Below are 25,567 nucleotides of genomic sequence, written 5' to 3'. Positions count from 1 at the left end.
ATACATTTTGGAATCAGGGAGTGCAATGCCTCTAGCTTTGTTCGTTCTCAAGATCGCTTTGGCTATTCTGGGTCTTTTGTAGTTTCATATGAATTTTAGGATTGTTTTCCCTACTTCTGTAAAAATTACCCTTAGGATTTTGATGGAAAGAGCTTTGAATCTGTAGATCTCTTTGGATAGGATGGCCATTGTAACAATATCTTGTCTTCCAATCCATGGACATGGGATGGCTTTACATTTTTTGTATTTCCTTTAATTTACATCATCAATTATAGTTTTCAGTTACAGATCTTTTACCTCTTTGGTTAAGTTTATGCCCAAGCAATTTTATTTTTGTTGATGATACTGTAAATGGGATATCTTGATTCTCTTTTTAGATGGTTCATTGTTAAAGAAACACAATTGATTTCTGTATGTTGATTCTGTATCTTGTAACTTTACTAAATTCATTTTTTAGTTTTAACATTTTTTTTTCTCTCTGGAGTGCTTAGGGTTTTCTATATGTAAGATCAGGTCATCTAGAAACAGATAATTTAACTTTTTCCTTTCCAACTTGAATTTCTATTATTTCTTTTCCTTACCTAGTTGCTCTGACTAGGAATTCCAGTACTATATTGAATGGAAGTGGCAAGAGAACATCCCTGTCTTTTATTCTGATCTTTAAGGAAAAGCTTTCAAATTTTCACCATTGTGTTAGCTGAGGTCTTGTTATATATGGCCTTTATTATGTTGAGGTACGTTCCTTCTACATCTAGGTTGTTAAGTATTTTCATCATGAAATGGTGTTAAATTTTGTCATATGCACTTTCTGCATCTATTGAGATGATTATGTGATTTATTTTTAAAAATTATTTATTTAATTATTTTTAAAAATTGTAATTCTTGTATAATTAACATACAGTGATACATTAGTTTCAAGTGTACAACATAGTAATTCAACAATTCCATACATTACTCAGTGCTCGTCATGATAAGTGAACTCTTAATCCCCTTCACCAATTTCACCCATTTTAAAAACTCTTTAATTGTGTTAATGTGGTGTATCACATTCATTGATTTGTATATGTTGAACTACCCTTACAACCCAGGGAAAAATCCCACTTGATCGCATTGTATGATCCTTTTAATGTGCTGTTGTATTGTTTTCTTTCTTTCTTTTTTTTTTTCAACGTTTATTTTTTTATTTTTGGGACAGAGAGAGACAGAGCATGAACGGGGGAGGGGCAGAGAGAGAGGGAGACACAGAGTCGGAAACAGGCTCCAGGCTCTGAGCCATCAGCCCAGAGCCCGACGCGGGGCTCGAACTCATGGACCGCGAGATCGTGACCTGGCTGAAGTCGGACGCTTAACCGACTGCGCCACCCAGGCGCCCCTGTATTGTTTTCTTTTAAAAAGGATCTCAAACATCTTTTTAAAAAGATGCTCAAACAGAGCAAAATATTAGGATTTGATAAAACTTAGTATTGGATATTCAGGAGTTCATGATACTATTTTTACATTTGTCAGTGAGTTTGAGACTTCTCATAATGTTATTTTATATATGTAAATGATTGGCTAGCCACTTAATTATTTTGATCAGTTTAAATAATTTGGGACTAGACTATCTAGAAATCAGTTAAACCATCAAAGTGGTTATTTAAAGCGAGTTGTAATAGAAAAAGAAAAAAAATCACATAATTGATTTAATTTTTTAGTTGGCCACGTGGTTCATTGTACAAGGTACAATATACAATCAGTCTTAGTATGTCAAATACACACCAGAAGTTTTACTCCTAATGGCAAAGCAACTGAGACTCAGTTCCAATCAAGGTGAAGAAGGGGATCTTGTGATGTGTGGCCAATGCCAGTGGGAATTTCACTAGCAACTATTTTATTGTGACACCCATGTTATCATGTATTTAAGGAAACAGGCTTCGTTGTTCTCCTATCAAATACCTACAGAGGGAGAAATGATTCATTTTTTATACACTGTGTCCTCTTCTAACCACTTACTTGTTTTTGTATTTTTCAGATTCCTGAAATTAAAAGGATGCTACATACTGATCATACAAATATCTGCTAATATGTGAATCTATCAGCAGTTTTTAAAATTTTTTTTCAAGGTTTTTAATTTATTTTTGGGACAGAGAGAGACAGAGCATGAACGGGGGAGGGGCAGAGAGAGAGGGAGACACAGAATCGGAAACAGGCTCCAGGCTCTGAGCCATCAGCCCAGAGCCTGACGCGGGGCTCAAACTCACGGACCGCGAGATCGTGACCTGGCTGAAGTCGGACGCTTAACCGACTGCGCCACCCAGGCGCCCCATATCAGCAGTTTTTAAAATACATCTTGATCACCATAAATATTATTTGGTAGAAATTAACTCAATCTCAACTTACTTTATTTTAATTGACTGAGCCTCTGAACCCTTTAGAGACAACTAAATATTCTCAACATCCAGGTTTTGTTTAGGCAAGTTCAAGAATTATTTAAGAGGTCTAAGTGGTGAAACGAGAAACCTGATTCCCCTTCTGCTCTGTGCCCCTCTGTATGATGTGATATGATGTAGAATGGCTGTTGCTGGTGTCACTCTACCCTGGAGTGACTCAACCATGCAGGACCACTGGGCTGCACAAGCCCAGAAATCGCCATCCATGTACCACATGTGGTGACCTGTATGGTGATAGAATCCACGGTGCATTCTAGGAGGGTGGTGTTCCCTGGAGTTGTTCCATGCAAAGACCCTACTAACTTGGTTTAGGAAAGGGACATTCTTTTTTTTTTTTAATGTTTTTAATTTATTTTCCAAGACAGAGATTGACAAAGTGTGAGAAGGGGAGGAGCAGAGAGAGAGAGGAAGACACAGAATCTGAAGCAGGCTCCAGGCTCTGAGCTGTCAGCACAGAGCCCAACATAGGGCTCGAACCCACGTACCATGAGATCATGACCTGAGCCGAAGTCGAACGTTCAACCGACTGAGCCACCCAAGTGCCCCAGGAAAGGGACATTCTAAGGAGGAAAATCTTCAAAGCAAAAGAACCATGCAAAGAATGGACCAACCTGACAGTGTGTATGCTCGGGTGGCAGTTTCAGGCTCTGTAGTTGGAGTGGGGCCTGGTGAACCACCAACACCTGATGGCCAGAAGAAATCCACATGCTAAGGCCTATGGTGCCATTTATAATATGAGTCATTAAAATAATCATTGAGAAATGTCTGAAAGGAGACAAAGAAGTGATGTGGGGTTAAAAAAAATGATACAGCCCCTTACCTCTGCAGACGACACCAGCATCCTCCAGATGCCCGCAGTTGTGTCTGGCCTCACCCCTGTGCGCGCACTGCCCCAGATGGCTCTCGCTGCCCACACACTGCACATCATCAAGCACGATCTTCCCGGAGCCTGCCCCGAAGTGGGCCCCTGTGGGTGCCGCCATGGCCTGGCCACACTGTAGCTGGCGGCACACGACTGTGGCCTCGGCCAGGTCCCAGAGGTCATCACACACGGTCCCCCATGTGCCCTGGACGAGAACCTCCACTCGGCCCGAGCACCTCCCTGTGCCATTTACCAGCCTCACGGCCACGAAGCCTCCTGGGGAGATACGAGGAAGACAGAGACTGGAGATCTAACTCTCTAAGGTTGGGGAGATTTCTTATATTGGGGTATACTGTTAGGTAATAATAGTTCAAGTTTTCAGAAATGCTGTCTCTTGACATAATCTTCATCATCTACAGTAAAAGAACAGCCTTTATAGATTACTTTATTTTAATTGTTTTTTCTATTTATTCTTACTGAGAGGACGTGTCTTCTGCAATGTGGCCCAATAGATCTGGAAGTAAATATCCCCAGGGGATATGTAAAGGAATTATTTGTTTATTACCTGGTGATGTTCATATAGGAGATATGGCTTGTGGAGATTATAGTTCTTTTTTAATATTTTTTAAAAGTTTATTTATTTATTTTGAGAGAGAAAGAGAGAGAACAAGTGAGCATTGGGAAGGTAAGAGAGAGAGGGAAAGAGAGAATTCCAAGCAGGCTCTGTGCTGTCAGCACAGAGCCTGATGTGGGACTCTATCTCATGAACCATGAGATCATGACCTGAGCCATAATCAAGAGTTGGACACTTAACCAGCTGAGCCACCCAGGCACCCCTGGAAATGTTAGGTCTGTAATTAAAGGCAAAGAGGCATTAGCATATACGCTAACGAGAAGGCCTAGACATAGCTGAGGAGATAAATTTTGCTCAAATGGAGCAGTACAGGGAAAATGGAAATCAATAGGTGACATTTTGTCTTTCATATATTTTATTGTAGCAATTCTCTGTTGTAGAAAGCCTAATAGTATTCTTGACATTTAACCGTTCCATATCATTTTCTCAAATCATCTTGGGATGAGCAGTTAATTCTTGTTCACACCTTCCTTCTCTAGCACTCCCAAGGTAACTTCGATCATGTCATCAAGAAAAACACAGTGAAAATAACCACAGTGATCCTTATAGTTGGGCAGGTCTGGGTGAGCCAACCTTTACCACATATGGTTGTGTGACTCTAGTGTTGTCACACAGTGCCTTCTGTTGATCAGTCTTTTCTGAGCTCTGTTTATGCATTTATGAAATGTTGGAAATCACGCCTTCCTTTATGGTTATTGTGGAGCAACAATATTGTGAAAGCCCTTAATTCTGTGCATGGCACAGAACAGATGCTCAGGAAACATGAAGCAAGTCACAGAGAGGCATTACCTGCTGGTATGAGTGTAGAGTGAAGGATAGAAGGGCCTGTTGTGGGGATGGTAGCTGACAGTCCATCACCTATAAATGATATAAACAGGGACATCATTTGTGACCAAGAACCTCCTAAATGTAGGAAAGGAAGATGTTTACAATGAGAACATCCTGAAAAGTCAGACTCAAATATGACATTGAGTCTTCCATTGGTTTCCTCCACAAAGTTTTAGGCAGGGAAACCCTCACTTCACCCTGTCTTTAAACTTAGTTATCCAGTCTTTAAGATGAGGTTTTGGAATATTCCCCATGGTCTGTACACTCTAGTTCTCTGAATGCCCATGAGTCCATTTCTGGGTCTCTCTGTTTCCATCTCTCTTCTTTCTCTTTTAGAAAACAATCAACTGTGTGCAATCATGGCAACATGGCATCTGTGTCGATGATTGGACTTTTTAGGCTTGCCCTAGGTGTTTGGCCAATTTATCTAGACTATGTGTTACCTAATCAATGTGAGATTTTCAGCAACTCTTGTTCCTCATTTTGCCTTATAAAACATCAATTCAAATGATCTCACAGCCATATATTATTATGGGGTCAGTTGGGGAAAATCAGTGTTTAGAATGTCAAATAGCAATTAATGCAGCAAACTGGATATTTAGTGTAGAGAATGGGTTTGTGGTTTCATTTTTTAGTTGGAAACATGGTGCTGGTGGAGCTGGCCTTAACCTTCAGTAATAGTCCACAGGTGCCGTGGCTGCTGCCAGAGGAGATGGAGACCCAGCACAGGTCGGATGCAAGAACAGTGCTCACACTGGGGTGCCTCAGCACTGGGAGTTCTGCAGCTTTCTCCATCCTTGTAGGCTCTATAGGCACCAATTTGAGTAAGCTTGGCCCACTGCCAGCATCTGATAGATGGTCAGATGCTCTGGGCATCATCTGCTTTTTATAATACTTTTAACCTGTTGGGTTCTTTTAAACTTGATTAGAGTCTGGAACCAGTGGAATACAATTTGGATTTCCCAGGAATAACAACTGACAGAAAAGGAACACTTTGAGAGTGCCAGGTGATAGATAAGCGTCTCGTTTTGTAAAATGTCATGCCCTCTTTTATTCTTATCTGCAACCCTTGCACAGTAGGGGTGGCTCTGCCATCTCTAAGTGCCTCTACCGAAGTATAGATTGAGGAAGCATCTTCTAGAGGGTAAATAGAACCAAAAGCAAAAGCAGCAAGCACAGATGACCCACCTGTGAGTATGTACATTGAGGAAGCAGCTTCAGAACCTGAGGTGGGGTTGGGGGCTGGTGGGCCATTAGCACCTGAAGATGGAAAGGCATTGGCATGGCTTATTATAATAATGCTTGCAATTCGGAGTTTATTCAATACATTGCTTAATGACTTGATTTCGACACAGGTTGAAAATGCCTGAGGGTGCATAAAAGCAGTGACATTCTGGGAGGTGACACCTCCTCCCCTGAGCACATGACACTGGCTGGCATCCTCCATGGGCCCGCAGTCGTGCCTGGCCTCACACCTGTGCGCGCACTGCCCCAGGTGGCTCTCGCTGCCCACACACTGCACATCGTCCAGCACGATCTTCCTGGAGCCTGCCCCAAAGTGCTCCCCGCCGCCCCCGTGGGTGCCGCCACGGCCTGGCCACACTGCAGCTGGCGGCACACGACTGTGGCCTCGGCCAGGTCCCAGAGGTCATCACACACGGTCCCCCACGTGCCTTGGATGAGAACCTCTGCTCGGCCCGAGCACCTCCCTGTGCCATTCACCAGCCTCACGGCCATCCAGGCTCCTGGGGATGCACAAGCAACAGAAACACTGGGGGACCGGCCCCCATATCTGGAGGGTTTCCTTCATCCTTTTGAAACCCTAGGTCGTCATGTCCCCAGTTTACAAACATGCAAGATCACACAGTCCTCAGGTACCCGCACAGTTAAGAATAGTCAGAATAATCTTCAGATTCAAATCCCTTCAATGAGTCTTTACTAAATCTCCCCTTGCAAAGGATGAAAGTCTTTTTCAAGAAACTTTCAGAATTCCCAGGTTCTTTTAGTCACTTTATCCACGTTATTCCTCTGCCATGGATAGCCTAGAAATGGGAAATGTCAATATATCTAATGAAATAGGAAAGATCCATACGCAGATCATATCTAAATGGACTTCTGTTGTCCAGACTACATTAGTCTCACAGCAACTTGGTCCCTTTGTCCCCCCTAATCTTTCTTTATGGCTTTACTATGTAAAGGAAACTGAGTCAGGAACTGACATATGTTGTTTGTGAGTGAAATGCCAGAGCCTCTGAGAGCCACTAACTTAAACGTTTCTCTCTTAATCTTTGCAACCCCATGTGGCGTGGCATGGGTTTCCATTTTACAGATGAAGAAATTGAGGTGAACCAAAAGGTGAAAAAAGGTGAAGAAAATTGCTCTAAATGCCGTAATATGTAAGTGGACTGGCTCCCGCGTTCACTCCAGCTTGGAGAAATGCCTCTCTCCCTGTTTTCCATCAGCCCTTAATTTCCCGGGACCTGTTTCCCATACCTGCAGGTAGAGGAGTCAAGGCCGCAGAGGCTGTGGTCAGTGAGGGCTCTGAGAAGCCATCAGCTAGGAGGAACACAAAGCTAGGTCACCGTCAGTCAGTAGAGCAGAAAGAAGAAAGCGGACACACTGCCCGAAGGATTCATTCTGAGACCCTTCCGGAGCTTTGTGTTTTCTTTTGATTCATCTAAATAAGTCACCATCAAATAAGATGGTTTAGTTTTTTTAGTCATCTGTTAGATATTCGTGGTAAACTTATCCTTGAATCCTTGGCTCGGTAGAAATAAGTCTTTAAGAAACAGAACATAAACTTAAGAACATCATACTTAAGGAGACCTAAAGGCAATAAAATAAGCCTCTGCAAATTAATGATGCTGTGTGCCACCATGAATAACAAATACTTATTCAATGCAAAGAAACTGAGTCAGAGTGCTTGCACTTAAAAGCCTTAAAACTCAGGGTGCCTGGGTGGTTCAGTCGGTTAAGCGTCCGACTCTTGATTGAGGTTCAGGTCATGATCTCACAGTTCGTGAGTTTGAGCCCCAGGCTCTGCGCTGACAGCACAGAGCCTGCTTGGGATGCTCTTTCTCCCTCTCTCTCTGCCCCTCCTCTACTCTCTCTGTCTCAAAATAAATAAATAAACTTTAAAAATTTTTAAAAAATAAATAAAAGTCTTAAACTCAGTCAGAAGCTAGAATCTGTGTACAAGTAACTATAATATGAGGTGCATTATAAGGGATGGCAACAGAAAAAAATACAAACATGCAGGATATGACTTCTTGTGGAGACGAGGGGACCCTACCTTGAGAAATGGGCAGAAGAGATGTGGGGAGAGCTCGTTTTAGGCAGCATGGGTATTGGAGGACAGCGACCTTCAATTCAGACATTCAGAGACATGAGGAACTAGGCATTTTAATTTTTTTAAAAAATATTTTAAGTAATCTCTGCACACGACGTGGGGCTTGAACCCACAACCCTGAGATCAAGAGTCACATGTCCACCGACTGAGCCAGCCAGGCACCCTGCATTTTATTTTGATTAGAATACTGTGGTAGCATATGTATTAATCCCAGATACTTGGATTTTACATTTTCCTTACTGATATTATGCAGAGAACCTCCTAAGAGATGATGCATGAGGGAAAGGGATTTGGGTGGAGTATATTTTATGAGCATTGCCTGCTGTGACTTCTAATGGGGATTTAAAAAACCTTTTTTTAATGTTTATTTTTGAGAGACACAGAGAGTGTGCATGAGTAGAGGAGGGGCAGAAACGGGGAGAGATGCGGGGGGAGGGGCAGAGAGAGAGAGAGAGAGAGAGAGAAGCGGGGCTGGAACTCAGCAACTTAGATCATGACCTGAGCCAAACTCAGACACTTAAACTACTGAGCCACCCAGGCGCCCTCTAGTGGGGATTTTATAGAGTTAATTGTATATTAAAGACTTGTAGACGTCCTGTAGCAAAGGCACCTGTTTAATTTGTTTAATGCAATGTTTTCTAAATTCATTGGGCCATAGAACCTGTGTGTGTGTGTGTGTGTGTGTGTGTGTGTGTGTACGCGCGCGCGCGTCACGTGTGTTAGCGCTCGCAATTCATCTTAATATGCTGTTGATCTGTAGTTCTGGGAGCATATTCTCAGAAACATCTTTACTTAGCTACCTCAAGGATGCTGCTAGGGACTGGAAACTCCTAGCAATGTTTGTTACTAAATTCACATTTTTTTTCCAATTTCTAGAACTAACTTGTAAACTTGAATAAATTAGAAGATATAAAGCTTCAGTATAAACTAAAAAAAAAAGCTGCTTTCTTAAGTACCTGTTGCTGTTTGCTCTTCCTCAGAGGTAATGGGTTCCATTGTTATTTCAGCAGCCACAAAGAAAAGAAAACACTGGTTAGTGATAGCTGGCACCTCGCAGACACACAACTAAAGCTGAGAAGAGGGAAAGTTCTCTGGCACTCCAAACAAATTTCTGGTATCTCTTGGTGAAATATAAAAGCCAGTTCTAAAGAGCTTCGTGAATTTCCAGCCTAAAGACAGGATTCTTCTAATCTGGGATCTGATTCTTACTTCGCCACGCATTAGACATGAATATCTGTTTCTTGATCTGTAAGAGTGGGAATCAAGTATGATAATGGATAAGAAAGAGGTTAATAAATTAAGGAATGAATAAATTAAACAGTTATCATAATGTCTCCAAGTCAATAAATACTTCATTGTTTTGGGAAACAACTCACTAGCCACAAAGATAAATACCAAAATAGAAAATTTTAAAAATACCTTTTTATAGCAACATCAGAAACCATGAAATTGTTATAAATAAGTCTGATAATGATGGGCAAAATTTGAACGTAGAAACATAAAAAAATGTTGAGTTAATGAAAGACCTAAATAAATGAAGAGATGTCCTGTGTTGATGGATCAGAAAACTCAATATTGTTAAGATGTTAATTTCCCCCAAATTTATATATAGACTCAAATATATATATATATATATAGACTCTACATAATCTAAACTAAAAATCCTAGCAGATATTTTTTGTAGAGATTGACAAGTTGATTCAAAAATTTTATATGAAAGGCCAAAAGCCTAGGTTAGCTAAACCAATTTTGAAAAAGAAGAAAAAAGAACAAAGTGGTTTCATGACTTAGTCTAAAGCTACAGGAATCCAGACAATGTGACACAGGCATGAGAATAGTAACATAAACCAGTGGAACAAGAGAGGGAGTTTAGAAATAGACTCACGTATTAATGATTATTTTATTTTTGACAAAAGTGCCAGGTATTTCAGTGGAGTTAGGAGAGTCTTTTGGACAAATGGCATTGGTATGATTAGAGATCCATACGGGGAAAAAAATACTTTGAACCATATTAAAAAATCAACAAAAATGGATCATAGAACTAAATGACAAACCTACAACTATGAAACTTATAGAAGAAAACAGGAGAAAATATTTGAGAACTTTGGGCAAGTGAAGATTTCTTAGAATATAAAAGCACATTTGACTGAAGAAAAAAATCTTGGTAAATTGGACTTCATTAAAACTTAAAAATTCTGCTCCTTAAAAAATACTTAAGAAAATGAAGAGACAAGTTGTAGACTGAGAGAAAACATTTGCAAAACACACATCTGAGAAAATACTTGTACCCAGTATTTTATAATATATAATATTTCTATATTTCTTTAATATATGAAGACCTGTCTTACAACATAAGACAAAAAAAGATAAAAGATTTGAACAGATGCTTAACCAAAGAAGAGATGTAAATAAACACATTAAAATGTACTTAGTATCACTAGCCATCAAAGGAAGGCAAATTAAAACCACAAAGAGAGATCATTCTCATTATAGGAGAGGAGACTATGATGATCAAACAAAAAATAGAATCCAAGGGTTGACAAGTATGTTGAGCAACTGTAACTCTCATATGTTGCTAGTGGGAATGCGAAATGGTACAGCCACCTTGGAAAATAGTTTGCATCTATATATGAATGTTTTTTTTTAAATTTTTTTTCAACGTTTATTTATTTATTTTTGGGACACAGAGAGACAGAGCATGAACGGGGGAGGGGCAGAGAGAGAGGGAGACACAGAATCGGAAACAGGCTCCAGGCTCTGAGCCATCAGCCCAGAGCCTGACGCGGGGCTCGAACTCGCGGACCGCGAGATCGTGACCTGGCTGAAGTCGGACGCTTAACCGACTGCGCCACCCAGGCGCCCCTATATATGAATGTCTTAAGCAGCTTAATTAATAATAGTCAAAAATTAAAAATAAATTCAATATCCATCAAGTGGCAAATGGATAAACACATTTGTCACATCCATACAGTGGAATACTACTCAGCAATGTAAAAGAATGAATGTCTGATTCTTGGAGATACATGGGTGAATCTCAAAAGTGTTATGCTATGTAAGCAAGCCCAACACAAAATGCTACATATTGTCTGATTAAAATATACAATATTCTGGAAAAGTCAAATTTTTTTAGGGTCAGAAATCATATGGGTAGTTGCCAGGACCTGGGGCTAAGAGAAGGGATTGAATAGAAAGAGGCATGAGGAAACTCTTTAAGGTAGTAGAAATGTTTTATATTTTGATGGTAGTGATGTTTACACAACTGCAAACATTCATGAAAGTTCTTTGAACTACATGGTGATCTTTACTGTAGGTAAGTTAAATTTCCATAAGTCTGACTTTTGTTTTTGAAAAGTAACTGATTGCATGTAAACAATGGACTATAATGTTGGGAGCCTGTAGGCAGAGAAGCCAGTTAGGAGAAGTCTGTGTTCATCCAGGAAGGAAGAGGTGATGAGGATTTGGATTAGGGCAGTGGCTATCAGATAAAGAGGAGGCCATGAGTGCAACCACCTCAGGCTCCTGGCTATAAATGGAAAATGCTTCTTCCACAGAGACCTGATTACTTACGTAATAATGAATATCCATAAGTTTGCAATAGTTTACCTATCTTCTTGCTTGGATGTTTAACTTTGCATATACATAACCATTAAAATCACATCAACTAAAAACAACCAGAGAAGTGATTCATTAATACGAAGTTTGGCTTACTAGATCGAGTAGCTTTTGCTGCTAATGGTGATGGCATTGGTGTTGGTAACAAGGATGTGGATAATGATGGCATTGATGATGGTGATGATGGTGATGTTGGTGATGGTGATGATGGCAACGATGACGGCAATGACGAAGGTGATGATGGTGACGGTGATGATGGTGACAGTGGTGATGATGATGGTGCTGGTGACAATGACGATGGTAATGGCGGTAGCAATGGAGATGATGGTGATGACAATGATGATGACAATGACAATGGTGATAACGGTGGTGATAACGATGGCAGTGACGGTGATGATGATGATGACGACGACGATGGTGAGAATGATAATTGTGATGGAGACGATGATGATAATTCTGCTTTTATTTATTAGGATAAAAAGGATTCCTTCTTTCTTTTTAAGACAGTGGTTCTCAAAGTGAGGTCCCCAGACCAGCAGAATAAGCATCCTGTACTTTCTGGAAGTGCAAATTCTCACACCCCACCCTAGGCCTGCTGAATCAGAAACTCTGGGGGCGGCCCCGCAATCTGTGTTCTAATAACCCCTGCAGGTAATTCTGACACCCAATAAAGTTTAAAAACCACTGCTGTAGGATAAAAAAGAAATGCTTGCAATGGCCCCAGGGTTTTTCCTAATGGCAGAGGAACTCCAAAAGCACATAAGCATAAATTTTCAACTGATGTGGTGTCTTCACCTGTTACAAAGGATCAGGCCCCACAGACTCCAGAGGGATGATTTTCTGATCTAATTATTCTGGAAAGTGAATGGCAATTTTCTCTCAAATAAGTGGTTTGTGATGACTGATGGGCATAGTCATAGACAACTATCCCCAAATCAGTGACCTTTCCAGTTATCCAATGGCCCCATAAGTATCCTGTCTTGCCCGTGGCTGCCTGGTAGTTTCATTCTGATTTAGGAAGATTCCGGCACCTGGCTGATTGGGTATTTAGCTAATTTCTGAATTCCCTCTTTGCTAGTATTGCTCTTCACTGTTCAGCTCTCCGCCAAGCTAAATGGTGCCTGGGATCTACCCTCAAGCAGCTTCCCAGAAGAGAGGTCATTCTGGCCAGGATTAGTGGGTTTCCTAGAGAAGAACCTGATTGCACAAGAGCAAGGTCAGCCCCACATGCCTGTATTCTGGGTTCTCTGTGTTATGGTGGAGTTGAACTATAGACTGGGAAAACCTTTGAGGCTTTAAGTGATAGGGACCAATCAAACCAACTTCTGGAAACTGCTTACAGCTTGATTTAACAGGGTCATTTCCATTCCACTTCTAACACCCAGGTAAATATTAGCCAGCCAGAACTAGAACTAAGAATAGGATATAGAAATGGCCAAGTCAGTCTTACCTGGAGGGGAGGGGCTTGTCGTCAGAGAACCTGTTAGTGTAAAGACAGGAAATCCTCACCCTCACTGGAGGGGCCAATGGCTCATTGCTCAGTTTCTGTAATAGCCCATTGTGTTCATGACTCATTTAGAATGCAAAAAGACCCCTCACCTGAGCAGATGGCTCCAGCATCCTCCTCATGCCCACAGTTGTGAGTGAACCAGGTATCGTGGGCACACAGGGCCAGGTGGCTCTCCTCACCACTGCAGTGCACGTTATCCAGGAGAATCTTTCCAGAGCCTGGGCCAAAGTGGGCACCCAGGGGGGCAGACACTGCCTGGCCGCACCCAAGCTGCCTGCACACAACATGAGCCTCCTTTAGACCCCAGCCGTCATCACACACTGACCCCCAGGTGCCGTGGTAGAAGACTTCCACCCTTCCAGAGCATCTTCTGGTGCCATTTACCAGCCTCACCACGGCCCAGTGTTCTGTGGAAACCAAAGCCACGGTAAGTGTTTGAAACTTCCCTATTCAACTCGCCCTATTTGCCGTGCTTACAAATTACGAGGAATCTTGTGGTTACTCCACATGTATAAGAGCATTCTAGGAAAAAAATTACTGAATGATTAGACCACTGTGTGATGTGTTTTTTATTAGTCACTTAACAAAGCAGATTAGATTGTGGGATATCATGCACTGGTGCTTTAGGACTTGACATCAAGAGGGCAGAAATGAAAAATTAAAAGAATGCATCTCTGTCAGTGGGGAAATGCATAATTTAAATGGCTTATTGAAAAAAAACCCTATAACAAAACAGCAGTTAAAAGCAGTGGAGTGTCTATATATGTGTGTCAACATGGGTGAATCTCAAAAACATAACTGAGTAAAGAATAAGAGGTACTGGGGTGCCTGGGTGGCTCAGTCGGTTGGGCATCCAACTTCGGCTCAGGTCATGATCTCGCGGTCCGTGAGTTCGAGCCCCGCGTCGGGCTCTGTGCTGACAGCTCAGAGCCTGGAACCTGTTTCAGATTCTGTGTCTCCCTCTCTCTGACCCTCCCCTGTTCATGCTCTGTCTCTCTCTGTCTCAAAAATAAATAAACGTTAAAAAAAATTAAAAAAAAAAAGAATAAGAGGTCCTGAATGATATATGGGGAATAATGTAATTTGTGTGAAAGAAAAACATGAAATAACATATATAGAGATCACAGAATTCCTGTTTGTAAAAATATGAAAAATGAAGATATATACAAAATTCAAGACAGTGTTTATCTCTGAGGAAGGAGAGAACAGAGACTGGGATTTGGGAATTTGAGGAACTTCAAATTTATTTATGATGCTCTATTTCTGGGTAAGCCTGAAAAACCAATATACCAAAATGTAAGCATCAGTCATGCGTAGGTAAAGGGGACATGGCTATGTGCTTTCTTAATCTCTGTACTTTCTGAACTTTAGAAAGTTTTGCTGGATCATCAGGAGAGTGAGGATGAACAGGTGCCAAAGCAGTGGGGGGCCCAGACAAATCCTGGAAGCAGTGATCTCTCTTCCTGTAACTGTGGTCTCTCCCCAGGCACCTCTGAGGCCTCTACCGTAGCTCCCAGGCTCCCTCCCTGGCTGTGGTGACCCCCTGGGGTCTTCGACAGCAATGGCGCATCCTGTGGGGAAGGCTGCTGACCTGACAGGCTGGGCCAAGGAGCATTGGCTCTGCGGCTGGAAGACAAGGCGTCGACCACAGGTAGAACTGGAACAACATGGAAACAGTGATTAGAACTTAAACTTCTCTTCCTGAGATGGACACAGGACAACATGTCAGAAAACAACTCAGCTGACAGCTTGTGAAGAGCCACTAGCTATGCCACACCTTTCCAAAACATCTGGACTGAACACAGGCTCATGAAGAATGACTTTCTGATGAGGTTGAAGTCGAGTTCAGGCTGCTGATAGACAGCGCCTAAATGTGATCCTGATCCCCCAAATATCTTACTCTCTTTAGTTTTACATCAACTCCTGGTTCTGCATAAGGTGCTCCACAGTGGTGAAATAAGTCAGTGATGAACTGGACAAAAGTTCTAAAAAGGTTTGTATTTATAAGGATGCTGATTATCTTGGATGAGCTCACGGAGGACATCATATAACTTAGCGATATGGCCCATCTGTTTGTACCTTCCAACTGGATAGTAAGGACTGGTGATGGAATTGTTGCCTTATCTGATATGAGAGTTGGTAACTTCTCATTATCTGCTGAGGCTGAAAAAAATACTTGTTAGAAGGATTTGTCTTCATTACCTTGCTCACCTATGAAATACTAATACTTCTTTCTGAGGAGGGATGTTAGTACAAGGAGGGACTACTGGCACTTTCCAGAGTGATGTCTGTGTCCTTGAGCAGAGGGATTTGCCCCCAGTCAGCACCCTGCACTGTCGAGCAGGATTGTTCTTGGCCAAGACTGAAGTTACCTCAAGAGGGCCTATTTACACATGCAACACTTTTATATTCATTTATTGACTCGATAAACTTTATTGAGTGATTACCGTGTGCCAAGCACCGCGATAGCTTCTAGAGGTACAGTGATGAGCAAGACAGACAAAAAACAAACAAACAAAAAAACCCTATCCTCATGGAGCATAAGATCAGGTGTTGAAGCTGACATTGGCATCACATTGTCCCTAGATCCCTTGGTAGTGAATCTTCCCTGGCCCTGAGCTTCAGCTCATCATCCTTCCTGTGGGCTCGAATGCGGAAGCAGCAAATACAAAGTATCGCACCCATTTTTGGTGGTTGTAACCATAGCTGGCTGGCTTACCTGATGATGTGGTTGGGTGATTAATGTCTTCTGGGACAGTGGAAGTTGAGTGTGCTGTCGGGAAACAACAATACAAGGAAAATGACTCCTGATGTTGGATACGAAAGAGAAGGACTTTTTTCATCTGCTTCATATTTCCAGGAGGAGAATTCAACTAGCTCTATATAACTCGTTCAACACAGGGAATTTTAAAGGGAAGAGCAACTTTGAAAATATTATGCCAGACACAATAGACCACTTATGGTATGACTCCATTTGTGTGAACTATCCAGAACAGATAAATCTGTAGAGATAGAAAGCAAGTTGGGGGTTGCCGGATGCTGGGGGAGGAATTTTGAAAAATGGCCAGGACTATCAGCAAAGAGCAGAAAAGCTGTGCCCTCTTCACCCAGCCTAGCGGTCATGGAGCACAGCCCCTCTTCCTTGAACAGTGCTTGGTGCCTGGGAAGCACCTGAGCTCCACAGGACACACCTCAATGGACTGAAGCTGTGAGCCACACCCTCCGCCAAGCGCTCTACACAAACTCATTGATTTACTCCTTACGACTCCTTGAAGTGCATAGCTATTATCCCCATTTCAAATAAGGAAACTGAAGCACAAAGAGGTAGAGAAAACTGGTGAGGGTCGCCCAGCTGGGAGGTAGGAGAGAGTGGCCCCAAACCCAGTGGTCCAGCACTTGGCTCTGAGCATTGTACCGGCAAGTAAATGGAATATGCCACTCAGATTTCAAAAGAATCCTTAGCTACTTAGACACCAGATCTGAGAACTTAATGCATCTGCCCTCTCTTTTATTAATATTTGGAAGTAGATACAGATATGCAAACTAGGGCCAGCCAGATGGGGCTCATTTATCTAAGCATTTACTTATTTATTCATTTAACAAACAGTGAACGCCCTTCAGACAGCCGTCATCAGTCTCAAGACTGTGTGTGTGTGTGTGTGTGTGCTGTGTGCAGGGGTGGGGGTGAGGACAATGTCACAGATGAGAAAACTATGGATTCTGCTCCGCGAAGCTGATCATGTCTTTGGAGCAAGTACATACATACAACTCTCAGGAAGGAATAGGAGTTCCGAGCGAGGACAGATACAGAGCTGAGAATCTAGTAGAAGGAGCCACTGCTGCCACTTGGGATGGGAAGGACTGGACAAGGCGTGGAGGGGGCTGATGTTGGTGTCCTCGGGCCACCGATAGGCAACGGACAGCTGGTTTGTGGAAGACGGGAAGGGTAAGAAACTAAGTGCAGCCCTGGCTCAGAGATTAGCTCAGCCTTTTGTTCTCAGCTTCTCTCTCTGCAAACGGATCCTCATGGTTTCTGAATAGACAATATGCCCAGTCAGTCTTTCTAGTAGTTTAAGGATTTTAATGTGGTTTAGAGAGTTAAGGTAGTTCAGAGATTAAGCTCTAGGATCTGAAGTCAGATTGTTCGCGTTAATCATTCCATCGACCTTTTGGACAATATTTAACCTATTTGAGTATGAGGTTCCTCCGTTCAGAGAATGGGGATTATAGAAGTTCCCTCCCCAGCAGTTGGGAAGATTGGATAAGAAAATCCACGTCAGGCCGTCATGGGGACAGGCATGGCGTGAGGCAATGCTGTCCAAGAGAAATGAAGTGCAAAGCCACGTACATAATTTGCACTTTTCTGGTAGCCACATTTCAAAAAGTAAGAAGAAAGAGGTGAGATTAACTTCAGTCATATATCTTACTTAACCCAATATATCCAAAATATTAGCTTTTCGACATGTGATCAATATAAAGATGTCAATGAAAGCAGTTTTACGTTCTTTTATCACACCATGCCTTTGAAAGAACCAGTGTGTGTTTGACAGGCACGGCAGCTGTCTGTTCTGCCGAGCAGCACTTCAAGGACTCAGCAGCTATGTGGACAGTGCAGGTATGGGGGCTTATTCAAGGTTATCATCAGCATTGTCAGAATTATTTGATGGTACGAATGAAATGTCCGTAGTTACAGGTGAGTCAGCATCGAGCATCACAGTGATGAAATAAAATGGCCCATAATTGTGACCACCATTCCCCACAACTAAGAAGAGGTGTCCCTTATTTATGTGATTCACTGATACAGACAAGGAATGAGGTCTTTGCTCTAGTTTATTTCTTCAATTCAAGAGATATGAGGTGATGCTCTCTCTCTCTCTCTCTCACCCTTACCTTTTTCCCTCTTCCTCTTTACATTTGTGAAATAAGGGAAATGAGGAGCCTTGTGTTATGAGGTTTTCTAATTGTGGTTATAGATGATAAACATAGAGCAAATCTGGACAGCATGAAATCCTGGCTCTCTAGGGTCCTCTTGTCTCTTTCTTCTCAAATCGTTCTGTCTCAAAGAGAACATCAGCGATGTCTAGTGGTGGTGGCAGAACTGCTGACTATCACGACAGGAGCTGCCGTAAATCCGGTAATGGTGGTAGCAGGTGGGGGAGGGAGTCCTACCTGGTGGTGTTGAACGTGCCGCAGTCATGGGAGACAGCTGAGTTGAGACGGTAATGGGTAGAACTGTAATAAAGAAACATCCGTTAGCGGTAAGTGCCCACAATGACTCGAGAAAGAAGTGGCCAGACAGGGACTCCCTGTGGTCTCAAAAGAGGTCGGTTTTGCTTCACCTCTGAAGTGATCAGTGTGTAAGTGATAGAGAGACTGAATCACCCCTCAGTTGCTGACCCTCAGCCCCGTGGAAGCTCAGCTCAATCATCTGTGTCCCCTCTCTCCCACACTTGATGTCCAGGCACAGATATTTGGTGTTTGTGACAAGAATGATGTGTATTGGGTTTTAATATTCTCCCTAAGAGCTGGCTGGAGGTCTGGACCATCAGGACCCCCTGGTTCTTGCGTTCACTTGCTCTGTTTGTTTCTTTCCTCAGCCTGTTTCAGCACTGACGTGGCTCTGTGGCACAGGTATTGCCCTAGCATGGGAACTCTCCATGGATCCACACAATTCCACATTCTCTCCTGCCTCCAGACCTGCCTCTGCACCATATGTAGCCCTGACAATTACTTACAATATCCCTTAGGAACACCGACAGAAGAAAGGACAGTGGGCAAGAACATCGCCTCTCTCTTCATATTGACTCAGGTAGAGACTACCCCTCTTCCTTCTATCACACCTTTTCCTCTGTTTGCTTTCTGGGTCACCAGATTTCAGTGTACGTCCTGAGACATGTGTCCATCTCTGTGCCACTGAGAGTAGCAACTACAGAATTGTATTTAAGTGTGGGAGGCAGGATACCGGCCCCCCAAAGTTGTCCACATCCTAATCCTTGGAATCTGTGACCATGTCATGTCGTGCGGCAAGGGGACTTAAGACTGCAGATGGAATTAAGGTTGCTAATCAGCGATCTTAAGATAAGGGACATTATCCGGGCGCCTGGGTGGCTCTGTCAGTTAAGTGTCAGCCTCTTGATTTTGGCTCAGGTTCTTGGGATTGGGCCCTGAATTGGGCTCTGTGATGACAGTGCAGAGCCTGCTTGGAATTCTCTCTCTCTCCTTCTCTCTCTCTCTCCCCCTCCCATACTTGTTCTCTCTCTCTCTCTCTCCCAAAATAAATAAATAGACATTAAAAAAAAGATAAAGGACATTATCCTGGGTTATACAGGTGGGCTCCATGTGATCACAAGCATTCTTAAAAGTGGAAATAAAGGCAAAAGAAGACAAGCAGAGAGAAATTTGAGGACACTACAGTGTCATCTTTGAAGATACAGGAGTGGGGCCATGAGCCAAAGAATGCAGATGGCTTCTAGAAGCTGGAAAAAGCAAGGAAATATACCTTCCTCTAGAGCCTCCAGAATGAACATAATTCTGTGAGATACTAACTCAGTGAGATATATGTTTTGGAATTCTGATGCTAGAATTGCAAGATAATAAATAAATTTGTGTTGTTTAAGCCACTAAGCTTGTGTCAATTTGTTACAGCCGCTATTCAAAACTCATACAATAAGCAAATATTACATGTGACAAACAATATTTCCTCCAAAGAAAATTTGAAACATATCATTTATAAAACTTAAGAATTTGGATATTCTCAGAGGAGCTGGCCAAAATGAAACTTAAAGACAATTAAAAATCCACTGTGTTTAAAATTGTCTCTAGTATTTATTCAAAACAATGGCATTGTTACTTGACTTTTTTTAGAAGCTAGTGAATCTATTGGGGTCAAAACCCTAATACTCTCACAAGTAAGGGCAGGTTATAATGAGTCACTCAGCAAAATCACTCAACAGTAACCCTTTCATTTATTTCTTTTCTGGATTTGGATGGGTAATCAGAAATATTCCAGGGGAAAATAGCCCCAAAATATTCTCTTACCAAAAAAAAAATGTTCTCTTACCTGATAATGTGGTTGCTGAATTTCCACCACCTATTGGTACAAATAAATTGAAATGTTTTTTATTCAATTAAATTGAATAACTTTTATTTTACCTACTTACCAATTTTCAACAAATCTTTAATGTGACAGGTCCAAAATATAAAATGCAAAAATACAGTGAATTCCTGGTGAAATGCAGTCCCTTGGACATGATAGAATCTCAGAAGTATTTGCTGATGTGGTTGTTTTGAAGAGACTTGACAGGTAATAGCTTTAACATGTGATACTAGCTATTCGGAATGTCCACACATGGAGAGCAAGCCAGTTACCCCTGGAACTTGGCTCCACCTGCCTGTCTAGGGAAGTAGCTCCCAACTGGGACAAAAGCAGAATGACCATGGCATATCCACATCTGACCTACTTTTTCAGCTCCTGCTTCCCACAGGACCGAGTAGTTCATATACAACCTCCCAGACCCTCAGTAAACATTTCTATTAATCTGAGTATATTATACCCTACTACATGTTTCCAATGACTGACAGTAAAATGTATATATCTGCATAGCAAATCCAGAAAAATAAGAATGCAAGTTTAATGACAATATGGGTCATTATAGAGACATTATGGGACATTAAAGAGAAATAAGTCGAAAAACAACCTACTAACTAATTTAACCAATAACCAACCAACAAAACTCTTAGCTAGTTATTAGAACTGATTATTCAGGTAAGCTCTGAACTTCCTGGAGTTAGAAGAGAGATGGAAATCATGGTGCTCAATGGAATTGTATTTAATAAATAAGTGTAGGAGGCAGAATTGCCTGATAAGTGGTATCTTCCAAAGGGAGTTATTGCCTTTGTTTGAGGAACACTGAGCATGTTAGTGACTAACACTTTGTCTTCAACAACCACTCTATAGCAGAGGCAGAGTGCTAGCGTATGTCTTTTGTTTTTCCCTCAATAGATATTTGTTGAGAACCTATTATGCACCAGGACCTGTCCTTGGTTCTGACATAAACTTGCTGAACGTTCCTGCTTTCACAGGACTTACATTCTGGAAAGTGGGATGGGAGGGACATATGACGAGCAGGTGAACAAAAGAAAACTATAAAGAGAATCTCAGATGGTGTAAGTGCTGCGAAGAGACAAACAAGAGGTTGATAAAACAGAACATGACCGAGAGGGAGTCTATTTTGGATTGTGTAGTGAGAGGAATCCTCTCTGAAGCAGTGATATTTTAGCTGAGACCTGATTACAAGGAGCCAGGTAGGAAAACTCTGAGAGAAGAGCTTTCCAGACAGAGGGAAAAGTCAGTGCAAAGGCTCTAGCAGGAGCACTCCCTTGTCAGTTTCAAGGGATGGGAACAAGGCGAGTGGGGAGCACAGTGCTAGATGAGGTGTTTTCTCGGTGGTCAGAAACCCAGACAAGGATTAGATCATTTGCAGTCTTACTGAAAAAGACCTGGACAGTATTCCAAATATAATAGTAAAACTTTGGAGGGTTTTGAGTTAAGAGCGATGGTCTGATGTATGCTTTATCAGCCAGTTCTAGATTCTGTGCCAGGAACAGGTTACTTGTGTGATGGAAGGGAAAGGACCAATGCAGAAGACCCCTTAGAAATTTGTTGCAATAGTGAGGGTGAGATGCTGAAGGTTTGGAGACAGAGTAACAGCGGAGTTGGGAGATGCTAATGGGTTTAGCATACATTTGGGGAAGTGGAGCAGAATTTTCTGAGCGTTGGTTGTGATCATTGAGGGAAAGGGAGCAACAGAGATGGCTTTTGGTTCAAGAAACTAACGGAATGGGAAGAATAAGTCTGTTTTTTCACATCAACCCTCCATAAAAGCCAAGCAAGGTATCAGAGTCTAACAGATCTATGACCCTTGCTAACTTCATGGCCTTGGGCAAGTTGATTAACTTTTCTATGCTTCAATTTCCTCATCAGTAGAATGGGAATTACAATAGTACACACTTCATAAGATTGTTGTGCAAATTAAATGGGTCCTGCGTGCAAAGTGCTTGGAATTTATTTGTCAAAGCAGGGGTCAAATCTAGCCCAGTGCCTGTTCTTGTAAACAGTTTTGTTTTTTTTTTGAAACACAGGTATGCCCAGCAGTTTACAAATTGTTATGGCTGTCGCTTTTATGATGCAGCAACAGAGCTGAAATGCAGCAGCGACCATCTGTTCCACAAAGCCCAGAAGGTTTACTATCTGACCTTTTACAGAAAAGGTTTGCTGACCCCTGAATTAGAGAATCAAATAACTAATAACTACACAGGCAAAGGTCTTAGAAAAATGCCTGGAATATCCTTAACACTCAATAAAATTTGGCTTTTGTTATCATTCTGCATACATGACCTCCTTTTAACCCAAACAGAGCTTTACAAATTAAGTGTTTTTATCCCCTTTAAATAAGAGAGTCAGTGGCTTGCCCAAGATCTCAGGAACCTAACTCAAACCTGCTGTTGCCAAACCCATTGTTCTTCCCTCATCCCAAAGCCCACCTGGGCTGGTACACAGGTCTATCTCAAACATGTTGCCACTGGGTTTACTAATTCCAGATCTCATCAGCTTCCTAGTACACCAATCCATGGATAGTTTATGTATACAATATGTAATATGTTGCCCCCTCCAAATCTGGTTCAGCAATCCCAACAAAAAAACCTTTTGGTTTAAAACCAAAATTGCATTAAAAATTTGCATTAAGTAAGGACAAATACTACAGAGTCAACATGAAAATACTTCCTACCTTGTGGCATTAGCAGTGATTCCTGTGCATTCTCTGCAGGGAGAAAGGGTGGACAATTCAAGTGACCGTTAGGATGTAAAAGTATTCATTCCCTTCTCCAGCCACAAGAGCCACCCAGTGGGAGAGAACATATGTTGAATAGTTGTGTAAGCTCTACAAATAATTTACCAAGGTATTTCCTTAACGTGGCGCATTTAACAGCAATTCCACTGGATGGAAAGATCAATACCAGAGAATAACTTAAAACCCACACAACTGAAATGAAAATAAAGCTAACTCTTGTGGAAGGAAGAAAGTGGCCCAACCACATTTGCAACTTAATGGTACGATCATCTTAATGGCCCAGGAATGTGGAAATGGCAAATAATTGTCAGAATATGGCTATCTGAGCACCACCCCCCCCCCACATTGATTCCCTTTTTTCCTTCATGATCTACGTACTACCTGCCCAGGTAGCACATAAAATGAAAAATGTCATGTTGTGGTAATCCTCAGATCAATTTCCTAGGTGTTCAAAATGGTTTGGTGCTGAGCTAGCTGTGTTTCAGGAACGAGACAAGCTCACGGTCCCCATGCTGCTCCACTATCTTAACTCTTCCCTGCTTTTCTGCTCGAAAAATGTCATGTCAGTAAAGCAAAAGCATGCCGTTAACAACGCAGGCTTGAAATGCTCAGTCTCTGTCAATACATGGGAAAAGAAAGACGTAACGTTGGAAAAGGGCGGTTGTTTCGAGAGATGCTTCAACTCTAAATGAATTTTAAAATGAAGGAATGGGGTTCTTAGAACGAAAATGTTGACTCTCTCTGCCTTAGTTTAGATGACTTTAATTAGCCATCACATGCAAAACTGTTTATTAGTGTGTCTAACAACACACGTTCACCTGGCTGTCACTGTGCTGTGTCCTGTAACCCCTCCACGCGAGAGGCAAACATGTGTCACACACATGAGACAGATGCGACCCTGTGGCTTTGCAGAATAGTCTGCTTGGATTGAATCCCAAACCAAAAACCCAACTAAACGACTAAAATAAAACAAAGGCACATCAAAGGGGGGTTAAAAAAGAGAAACAAAAATAAATGAAAACAAACCAGAACACTTCCTGCCCCCCCCCGGTATTTTATTGTTTGAATTGACTTATTAATTACCTTAGTGTCATATGGATCCAGTCTTTCTAGCTGAATACAATTGGGATTTTTAACAAGTGACCAAGTTCACTGCTCTAGACCCACTACATTATTTCCTTTATTTCCCAGTGGCATAGACATTTATGTCTTTAGTGCTGGTAGTATAACGAATACTAGTCACATATTTGGTGGATATTCATCAGTTTGTCTAGAGAGTGGTTCTCAATCAGGAGCAAGCCTCTACCCTCCAGGGGACCTTTGCCCATGTCTGAGGACATTTTTGGTTATCATAGCTGGGGGTGTCATTCACTATTCTTAGATGAGGGATCCTGTTAAACAGCTTATATTCACAGGACAGCCCCCACCACAAAGAATTATGTGACCACAAACATCAAGTGTGCTGAGACTGAGAAATCTTGCTCTAGAATAATCACATAATCACTCATTGGGTGAACATTTATGATCAGCAATAGAGGGCCCAGACTCACAATGGGCAGGACAAAACTCAGTGCTGTTCTAATCTATAAACTCCCTCTTTCTTTGCCTTCGTTAGACTGCAACCTTGTAGTGGGAAAAACTTTATCTTCAGTGTCCTGAAGAAAGGTAGATTGCATTCAGTGATTGATTAATGTCGCTGTTGACTAATGTTGTCTTTTCCCAGTCATTTTGAAATCTCGCCCTTGTAATGGAACCACTAAGGTCTTCCATTCTTCTCTATAAAAAAATTCCATTTCAACATCTTGTGGCTAGAAAATTCCTGAGCTCCAGGTGAAGCTCTCAAATTACCAACGTCTCTTTACTTTTGGCTCATACACATGGCCAGAGATGGGCTATGATTACACAGGCGCAAGCATCACTGAGGGAATTACCGAAGATGCCATCTGCTTAATGAGATGTGGGCCCTCAGAGGGAGAGGTGACCATTACCTGAGCAGATGACACTGGCGTCTTCTCCAGGACCGCAGTTATGGAGAGACCAGTCGGTATGAGGACACCGTCCCAGGAAACTCTCTCTTCCTGTGCAATCCACATCATCCAGCAGAAACTTGCCCTCCCCTTCACCAAAGTGGGCTTCAACTGGGGCTGCGAGGGCACGCCCACAGTTCAGCTGCCGGCACACCACATCAGCTTCGTTCATGTCCCAGTGGTCATCGCAAACCCTGCCCCACTGGCCATGGTAGAAAACTTCCACACGTCCAGAACATCTGCCTGACCCATTCACTAGCTGTAGTTGTGGCCAGTCTTTCAAAGACACAAAAATATTACATGTTAAGAGAAGGAACACATTCTGTGTTAACCCATTTGTTCAACCCTTCAACACATATTTGTTGTGTTGTTCAACCCTTCAACACATATTGTTGACCCCTGCTGGGTCACAGCAGATAGCACTCCAGGTATTGTGGCTCACCACACAGACCTGGTTTTGCTGTC

At 42.1% G+C, this 25,567-nt stretch overlaps 1 long non-coding RNA gene across 1 annotated transcript; it reads right to left on the bottom strand.

Annotated features, from left to right (window-relative positions):
- Nucleotides 1-15,943: 15,943 nt before the first annotated feature.
- LOC109492747 lies at nt 15,944-23,123 on the bottom strand. Its single transcript, XR_002736958.2, has 4 exons — nt 23,013-23,123; nt 20,285-20,314; nt 18,394-18,456; nt 15,944-15,997 (listed from the first exon to the last, which is right to left on the bottom strand). It is a non-coding gene; the product is annotated as an uncharacterized LOC109492747 (long non-coding RNA).
- Nucleotides 23,124-25,567: the final 2,444 nt, after the last annotated feature.

Source organism: Felis catus, chromosome D2 (assembly GCF_018350175.1).
Source record: "Felis catus isolate Fca126 chromosome D2, F.catus_Fca126_mat1.0, whole genome shotgun sequence".
Classification (NCBI taxonomy): domain Eukaryota; kingdom Metazoa; phylum Chordata; class Mammalia; order Carnivora; family Felidae; genus Felis; species Felis catus.
This window is presented reverse-complemented; position numbering and strand designations above follow the sequence as displayed.